This window comes from Cervus elaphus, chromosome 11, assembly GCF_910594005.1.
Source record: "Cervus elaphus chromosome 11, mCerEla1.1, whole genome shotgun sequence".
Taxonomy (NCBI): domain Eukaryota; kingdom Metazoa; phylum Chordata; class Mammalia; order Artiodactyla; family Cervidae; genus Cervus; species Cervus elaphus.
The window spans coordinates 63574342-63584666 of NC_057825.1; positions in this window are offsets into that span (position 1 = coordinate 63574342).

Sequence of the window (10325 nt, forward strand, 5' to 3'; positions counted from 1 at the left end):
TCTTAAATGCAAACTCAAATTGCCCCTGAATCTTTGATTAGAATCCTTGCTTCAGGGTTTCCTTGAAACCCAAGGCTCCCTTGTCAACCAGGCAGCTCTGATTATTAGTTTTTAAAAGAGTTTTCATTTTTTTCTATGGCCTAAAAAGAACAAAAGACAAAAGCAGTGAGGGTTATTGGATGTGAAAATTTAAAGTGATGCCAGCAAAACAATATAAACTATTCCATATACCTTTCCTCAATATTATTTATAGTAAAAAAATGTGATTCTCCATTTCCCCCACACCCCATGTTTTGTAAGGTTCAATTTATATATCTCTTGTAATAGAAATCCTTCCATATGCTAATATTTAAAGTCTAAAATTTCCTGATATTTTTCCTAAATAAAATCATGGGCATTATGCTAATGTATTTCACTGATATATGTCAAATCTAATTGGAAAATTCTGCCTAATTGTATAACATAAAAATATTAGTTATCTACCCACATTCCCCTTCCTTTTGGAAACTAGAATTTGGAGGGGAGGGTAGAAGGGTTATGCATTTATTCCTTCTCTACATAGTCCATATTTTTAGGGAAAGGTGAACCTACTCTCAGTCTCCTAGCCCAAGGAGAATCTTATTGACTGGCTTAATTCTCCCGTGAACTGGAAAGGAAGCAAAGAAGTCCACTGAAGCTGGGCACCATCATCTCACCTCAGGGAGAGGCAGACTTGGGATGGGGCCCTTGCCCTAATCCACAGAGACCTAGAGAGGCAAACCCTGAGTGATCAGCAGCCTCTGGGTCAAGTAGCCCTGAAGTCTGCCCTGCCTCTTGGTTTTTCTTGCTTGAGCAATCAATCTCCTTTATCATGTAGGCTATTTTGAGTTGGGTTTTCTGTTACTTTCAGCATTGCAGGTGCTAACTGATACTCTAAATTTTCATTACAAACCCCCCAAAACTATATTTCTCTTCTCATTTCATCAAGGAACATAAATCATTTGTGGCAAGTGATCTGGTTCCCCTGTGATAATATAGACATGCTATTATTTGGATATTTAAATTTGTAATTCACCTTCTCAGTAGAGTTTTCATTATTTCTTTTAATGCATTTATTTTTTAATTTAAAGGATAATTGCTTTACAGAATTTTGTTGTTTTCTGTCGAACATCAACATGAATCATCCATAAGTATACATATATCCCCTCCCTTTTGAACCTCCCTCCCATCTCCCTCCCCATCCCACCCCTCTAGGTTGTTACAGAGCCCTGGTTTGAGTTCCCTGCAACAAATTCCCATTGCCTATCTATTTACATATGTTCATATGTTAGTGTATATGCATCCATGTTACTCTCTCGGTTTATTTATTTCATTATTTCTAACATCACCTTCAATCTAGAAATTAAATTCTAAAAGTATCTGTTTTAGGCCTGACTACTATACCTCTTAAGCAACTCTGAACCTGGGAATGTAAAGATTTCATGAGAGATACAGCCCTGAGAGAGAAGCCCACTAATGGAGCAAAGGGTTTCATCATACCATGCACATGCTATTGAAACTCACCAGACCTTTTTTACTTAAACAAAAGTTGTAAGCAAAACACACTGTTTGAACATCATCCTGAAACAGTGCTTTTAATATAATCCCACTAAGGTGAACTTTTCGATCTACATATATGACATTAAACAAAGGAGCCTAATGAAAAATATCTACGATTAAGTACTTCCATTTAACTTTACACATAAATAATATGTGCATTGATATGAATCAAGGAAATATTTTTTTCTAAGACTCTGAGTGTCTATTTTGTATATTTTTAGGTTTCTCAGTTTACTAACCACTTTTGCTTATTTTTTGCTGATAAATTGGCAAGAAACTTTGAGACAGCTGACTTTTACAAATGAAATTAATGTATGGCTGGAGGCACTGTGATGCACTTAGTATACATACCATTTATTTTGATTATGTGATTAGCATGTTCTCCTTACTCATAGTATAAGAAATAGGATATGATTAATTCCATGACTTTTAATTACAAGAAAATAATGTAACTAAAATCTGACATCTATTTTTCTTTAATCTGCTACTGTTACCTATAAAATGCTCTCTTTGGTGATGAGGATTTGATGCTCTTAAAACAGAACAAAGATGAACTACAGTGGGTAGTGTGTAAAATTTGAGGCAAAGAAATGAGTATACTACATACTGGAAAATTTGAGCTAACTCTATTACATACACATATAAAGTATTCTGTATTTATACATATAAAATATTCTGAAGATTTTCAATAGTTTGAAATTAGTCATTCTTTTTCTTGATAGTCATATTCTGGGATGATAACATTAGTCTTAAACTAGCTGGATGAATATTCCTGAGGGGGAGAAAAAAAGCTATGATTCAGTTCCACGGTGTATGTTGACATCAATGACTAAAGGATGGCGATTCTGCATTTACTGAAGTAAGAAATTCCCAGGAGCAGAAGAAATAAAGATGTGGCTCAATGACAGCAGAAGAGAAAAATGTGGAACCCATGGAGCTGGAGTTCCTCTGAGATTGTGCCAGGTGAATAAACCCTGTGCATTAGGTCTCCTTCATTAATCCAGAAAACACTGCAACCAGAGTCCCAGCATGTAGACAAGCCTGGTTGCCAGGAATGCCCGGAAGCCCCCATTTTTCTGGAGTTAGACAAAAGAGGTGGGTCATCTGAAAGATGCCCACTCTCATCTTGGGAATGAGGCTTCTGGATATGACCAAGACAGAGAGACACCATTGGCATCACTGGATTTGCCTTCAAGGGCAGGCTTTCAAGCCAACAACACCATGGGAACTGAAGTTGGGTGATAGGAGGAAAAACAGAGATGTTGACTCTTGTCTTAGGAAATCTATAGGATATGTGTGACACCTTACAGTTTTATATCTGGAAGTTAGTACTTCTACTCACACATAATCCTGAATGATTTTTTCAAAAGCTACAAACTGGAGACTATTTTAGATAATGTCTTGATATAACTCTAAGAATAGACTCTATGATGTAGGCTCATGGAAACAGGAGATATGAATTATATAGTTCTTAGTAGTTTTCTGCACCCACATAGCAGGCATTGAAAATGGCATGTGGAATAGGGCACAAGTTAAAGGTCCTGCTTTTTAGTCTTAGTTGTTGTCAGTAACTGCACTGTGATGGGAGAGCCAGAACCAGTGTAAAGTAACCTTCCATTTCCTCATTTATGAAATAAAAATAAGGAATTCTGTTGAGATGATCGCTAACATTGCTCAAAAACATTTCATGGTTTACACATTTCTGGTAGACTTCCTGAGACAGTAGGCATCATCTATTTTTTTTTCTTTGTCCATCTAACTTCAGTAAGCATTTACTATTCATTATTATATATAAGCTGATGTTCCTAAATGACTTGTTTTTATTTTCTTAATTTTATTGAAGTATAATTGATTTACAGTGTTGTGTTAATTTCTGCTGTTCAGCAAAGCGACTCAGTGAGACATATAGATTCTTTTTCATTTTCTTTTCCATTATGGTTTATCACAGGATATCGAGTATAGTTCTCTGTGCTATAGAGTAGGACCTTGTTGTTTATCCATTCTCTCATAATAGTTTGCATCTGCTAATCCCCAATTCCCAAATTTGTCTTTCAAAGATTAGCAACTCTTCTACTATTTCCACCACTTCCTTAAGGAAGTTCATTATATCAAACCGTGACTCTAAAAGAGTAGAAACTAAGCACCCAGCAGAGATGTTGGATATGCAATAGTTTTCAAAAGGATAAAAGTAAGCCTGGCAAAGATCTCCGTTTTGTTACCTGCCTCCAATGCATTTGTGAAAGAGTGTTAATGAAAAATGAGAGCGATGTTCCTATCACACATTTTTGGATTACCGTGCAGCAACATCAATTGGAAACCTAATGAAACAGAGACCACCTACAGAGGAGGGATATTGTGTTCCTCTGTCTGCCTGCATCCAATTCACCAACCAGCTGTATAGAACCAGCTGCCTGTTTGTTTGAGTCCCAACTACTGACTGACCACACATTTAACATTGATAATAGGTGGTGCCGATCGCCGTCATCTTTCACTGGTAGAAGTAGTCATAGCACTTTATAATTAAGTGGTGATGGTAACAGGGAAAAGGCAAATTTCCACCTAGGGTGCTCTCAAAATTCCAGTGCTGTATCCCCTCACCATGGTGACCTTTTGGAATTACACCAGCTCCCAGATAAATTAATAGCCATCCCTCTATTTAATCCTTTCCACTGACTAAGGGAACATGCTATATATTCATCAAATAGAATTTCTCCCAAGCAGGGGAATAACAATAAGAAACCTAGTAGGTGAGTTCCCACAAAGCATATCAGGGACTCCATAAAGAGGAAAACTGATGATATTCCAAATGGAAGTGTTCTATTCTTTGTTTCTGCACCTGTTCAAACTGGCATCTGGTATTAGGCTTGTAACTAGTCAAACATTACTTCTTTCCATTGAGCTGGCTGGGAGAAACAAAAGAAAGAGAATATAGTGGAAAAGAATAGTTCATCTTTGTATGTTATTTTAAAACACAGTCACTGCATTTTCTTCCTCAGGCTCCCTACCTGTGCTTATCATTGACTGCAGTTTATTCTTTTTTTTTTTTTTTTAATTTGACTTCTAGAAGCCATCTGGCATTCAGTCTAATTCCCACATTACAGTTCTTCATAAGTCAGTCTGCTGACTACCTGTCAGGTTATAGTATTAAGTTTAAGGTTTTCTTAATTCATTGTGAGGTTCTCCATGGATATGATCTATTATATCTTCCTGAGCTTGTCCAGTTGTAGATTTCTGTATGTGATTTATGTTTAACAGGTGTTAGTTTGCTAGAGCTTTCTAAATATCAGCTTCACAATGCAACAGAGGCTTTGGAAGACACAAGGACTCCAAATTCTATGGCTCCACAACTGGAGAATGGCCTCCCTGCTGAAATCCAATGTTGCAGGGCTATTTATTAAGCTAAAAGGAAGGATATTTCAATGTATGGAAATTAAAGAGACTCAGGTTCCAACATCAACTCACCAGTTGTGCATACATATTATGTGGCTCTCAAGATAAAGGATATTATTTAACTGGTAGGACAACTAGGTGAGTTTAAAAATAGAGATTTACTCTTTGCTACAAATTGTCATGACTTTGAGTGTGATTTTTGTAATGTCCTACTTTTAAGTTGAATTCTTTTGTATAATTTTTGTTTTCCTGGTATAAAGTTTAAGTAGCTAATGAAAACCTAGGCATTGCTAGGAAGAGAGGGGAAAAGGCTTCCTTTAAAGAGTATATCTAATAAAGCATTTTAAAATGCATTATTATACATTTGGAAAATTTAGATAGCATTCTGGGAAATAGGAAACAAAGAATAAAGCTGAGTTAGTAATGAATGTTCATGTGAGTGTCTGAAAGCTATTATGAAATTTTTATTTCTATGTTACATGCACTTTAATAAAGTCTCTAGATTGGGATACGGGATTCTTCTCATGACAATGGGCCATTTGTTTTAGCTAGGTGTGCACGACACAACACAATACTTCATTTCAGTTCAATTCAGTCCTATAGCTCAGTCGTGTCCAACTCTTTGTGACCCCATGGACTACAGCACACCAGGCCTCCCTGTCCATCACCAACTCCCGGAGCTCACTCAAACTCATGTCCATCGAGTCAGCGTTGCCATCCAACCATCTCATCCTCTGTCATCCCCTTCTCCTCCTGCCTTCAGTCTTTCCCAGCATCAGGGTCTTTTACAATGAGCAGTCAGTTCTTCGCATCAGGTGGCCAAAGGATTGGAGTTTCAGCTTCAGCATCAGTCCTTCCAATGAAAATTCAGGACTGATTTCCTTCAGGATGGACTGGTTGGATCTCCTTGCAGTCCAAGTGACTCTCAAGAGTCTTCTCTAACACCACAGTTCAAAAGCATCAATTCTTTGGCACTCAGCTTTCTTTATAGTCCAGTTCTCACATCCATACAGGACTACTGGAAAAACCATAGCTTTGACTAGACAGACCTTTGTTGGCAAAGTAATATCTCTGCTTTTTAATAAGCTGTCTAGGTTGGTCATAGCTTTCCTTCCAAGGAGTAAGCATCTTTTAATTTCATGGCTGCAGTCACCATCTGCAGTGATTTTGGAGCCCAAAAAGATAAAGTCTCTTACTGTTTCCACTATTTCCCCATCTATTTGCCATGAAGTGATGGGACCAGATGCCATGATCTTAGTTTTCTGAATGTTGAGTTTGAAGCCAACTTTTCGTGCTCCTCTTTCGCTTTCATCAAGAGGCTCTTTATTTCTTCTTCACCCTCTGCCATAAATGTGGTGTCATCTGCTTATCTGAGGTTACTGATATTTCTCCCAGAAATCTTTATTCCAGCTTTTGCTTCATCCAGCCTGGCATTTCATATGATGTATTCTGCATATAGGATAAATAAACAGGGTGACAATGTATAGCCTTGACGTACTCCTTTCCCTATTTGTAACCAGTCTGTTGTGCCATGTTCCGTTCTAACTGTTGCTTCTTGACCTGCACACAGATTTTTCAGAACGCGGGTAAGGTGGTCTGGTAGTCTGGTGTTCCCATCTCTTTAAATTCATAAAATCTTTAGCCTCATATTGGTCTTTTATTTGTAAATATATATATATATATGTATATGTATATCTGTTATTTTAAACCATTCACTTTTATAGTTATTCCTCACCTCAACTACAAGAAGGAAATTGTTACACACATATTATAGATGATTAATCCAAGATACAGCGAGATTAAGGTATTATGCCTATGGTCACACTGAGAGTTAATCGAAATTAAAATGCACAGCTCTGAGTTCCCAGGCCATTGCTCAGCCCCTTGAGCTATGCCACTTTGCACTATAAATTGTCCCTATAATTTAAAAAATTTATAATGTCTCATCAATTTGCATATCTGAGTATGAATTACAAACATTAAAATTGGCTACAACTCCTCATCACCCAATTATTAACAAGAAGCACCGAAAAGGTCAAAATCGTGAAAGACCAAAGTAAATGATAACTGTGCACCTTTTGCTAAACACTGCATACAATGCAACATGGATTCTTTGTTTTTCTGACACTAGGAGATAATTCAAAACCTGGTTTACTTATAGTAGTTGACTGTGAATTATTACAAGAAATGAAAATGGTATTCTAAAAATTATTTTAGTATGATTCAGACTTGATATCATCTTTAGATACCAAGTATTAGGGGTAAATACTTATGAACATAGAAGTCACTAATAAGATATCTTCTGTCAAATTTAAATCAGCATAATTTTTAAAAAGCCAGTAATATATAAAAGAATTCTATATCAATATAACTTGTATTAGGCACTAATGAAATACATTGTGATTTAGAATTTCTTGATTTCTATGAACATTTTCTATATAATAAGGAATTGTCCATGATTTTCTACCATCGGCTGATGTTCTCATTCTTTGTCCTGTTCTGGTTCCATTGTTTGACATCTCACAGTCACAGAAGCAATTAACCATATAGCATTGATAAGAATACCAACTCAAAAAGGTTGTCAAAAGAGCATGGAAAATTTAGGATCTTTTTTGAAGAGGCTGGTAGTCTCACTGAAAACTGTAATTAAAGAGTGTGTAATTCTGCTTGTGTGTTTGTTATACAATTCTACTAGAGTTAAAGAAACATGGGACCGTACAGTGGATTACAATGAAAAAGAACTTTTATTCTCCTGTTGGTGATAATAAAGCATAACTCCTTAGGGAGGGACTTTTTTCCCCATAGTATTTGTACCACCTTCTTTTAAAATGCTGCTAAGTGTGAAATTAGTGTTGTCCCTCAAAGTGCATAAGATTAATTGTTAGTAATTGAACACAGTTTGGGGGCTAATTATATAAAAATTGATATTAAAGAATACGACCAAACTGATTGAGTTTTACAGTTTGCATTTTGTTTTCAAATTACATGAGTTGAAAGGCAATGGTAAGAATAAAAATCCATTCAAAGCTGTGAAAGCAAATTAAGGTTTACTAGTCCTTTGAAAGACAAATGAGTCAAATGCTGTAATGTAGAGAAAGCGGTAAAAATGATTCTGAAATTAACTGTAGAATTAAAATCAACTGTTCTAAGATTGCATGGGTTGACCACATTCAAGGAGGTGACCTGCCTTTCCTTGTATGTCTGGCTAATTCAGGATCTCAAGGCTCTTCTTTGAAAATATAAATTATGATGATTTGGCTAGAGAATGGGGAAAAGTGCATACAATTCATTGCCTCCCATTATTCCTTATTTTTCTTTACATTTTCAGCAAAAGACTCCTGCTTCCTGAAATATGGACTGAATGCCCTTTTCCCTATTTCTCTCACTAAGTATAGTTAAAAATGCTGGACATTTATATAGAACAAATATAATAAGACTCTGAAAGGCAGAGACAAACAGTCTAGATAGGGAGCTGGGGATCAGAGGAACAACATGTGATGAGTTCTCTGGGTTTTCTTTATGCCTCGTATATTCCAGACTGGGTGGAGAAATGCCTGAAAATGCCAATGAGTGCAGAGCTACACCCGCACCTAAAGCCTGATCTGTCTTCCCAAAGGAATAGAAAGAGATAGCCCAGCCAGGACAGAAATGTTTAGACAATGACTGCTCTACAACAGCAAATGTCACAGGAAAAAATCCTTATCCCCTCCAGCAAAGGCCAAGTGGGGAGCCTGAATTGTAACACGGCACCCCAAGCTACCTTCCTGAGATTATCTGCCATTTCCTACTCTAGGGATCGAACCCATGTCTATAGCATCTCCTGCATTAGCTGGCAGTTCTTTACCACTGTGCCATTTGGGAAGCCCAGAATAAGATGAAAATCACATTCAGTAAAATGGAATTAGGTTTACTAAAAACAGGAAAAAAATAAGGTTTAAGACTGTGCTGTGCTGTGCTTAGTCGCTCAATCATGTCTGACTCCTTGTGATCCCATGGACTGCAGCCCTGCAGGCTCCTCTGTCCGTGGGGATTCTCCACACAAGAATATTGCAGTGGGTTGCCTTGCTCTCCTCAAGGTTTAAGACTACAAAGAACCAACTCAATGACACAGAGGCTAAATTTGAGAAATTTTCCCAGATAACCTAAGTGACTATATAAAGAGAGAAAATGTGAATTAGAATCTAAAGAGTTATGAAGAACTGAGTAAATGAATCAAAAACAGTAAAAAAAAAAAAAAAAAAAACAACAACAACAACAGCAAAAAAGATCTGACAAGAGACTAGAGATCAACAAAGCTAAATATGTAGCAGGAAAAAATTAGGAACAGAGATTAATACCTAGACATAGGCTGGTAAAACCTTAAACTTCTTAACTGACAAAAGAACTTGGTAAACGATCAATGTACACATGCACACAGACACATCTGTGTCAGAAATAATGAAAGTTAGACTGGCATCTGCAAAAAATATAAGGAGAAAATTCAGAAGTTCCTATAGAACTTTTAGAGAAAAGTTAATGTTCCAATAACTTTAAAATCAATTAAATTGTTCTTCATATGCAATGGTAACCAGAAGACATTCTCAGATACCAAAAGCGATAGAAAATTTATCAGCAAGGTATAATTTCTGAAAGGCTACCAAGAGATGTTCATGCATGTGTGCTAAGTCACTTCAGTCACGTCCGACTCTTTGTGACCCCATGCACTGTACTCCTCTGTCCATGGGATTTTCCAGGCAAGAATACTGGAGTGGGTTGCATGCCCTCCTCCAGGGGCTCTTTCCTGACCCAGGGATCGAATGTGCATCTCTTACCTCTCCTGCATTTGCAGACAGGTTCTTTACCAGTAGCACCACCTGGAAAGCCCCAAGAGATGTTCTTCTCACTTAAAAAAATAAGTCAACAGTAAATTGTGTCATATAGGGATGAGAAATAAGAACCAAAATCAATGAAAATTATAGCAATAAGTGTAGAAAAGAGAAGTAATTCAGGAAAGGGTTTATAATGTCACCACGGTTAAAAATAGAATTTAAAAATCAGATAAATGAAACATTTTTAATGATGGTAACTGTGGATTCAGATTAAATTAGCCAGGACTAGTAAAAGGAAAAAGCTTTAGAGTAGATTGCAAAACCACAAATTTCCTTGTCTCCCTAAAACAAAAAGTCATCAGTCATTATTTTAATTTTGCTAATAAGAAAAATATGGGTTTAGCCTTAAGGCAATTAGTATATTTTAAAACAAGGTGTTTACTTCACAAATCATTGACATATACAACAGAATATGGAGTGACGCTGCACATACCACAAAGGAGCTTTTAACTGAATAATAAACAGTAAAAACCATAAAAATAGGAAAAA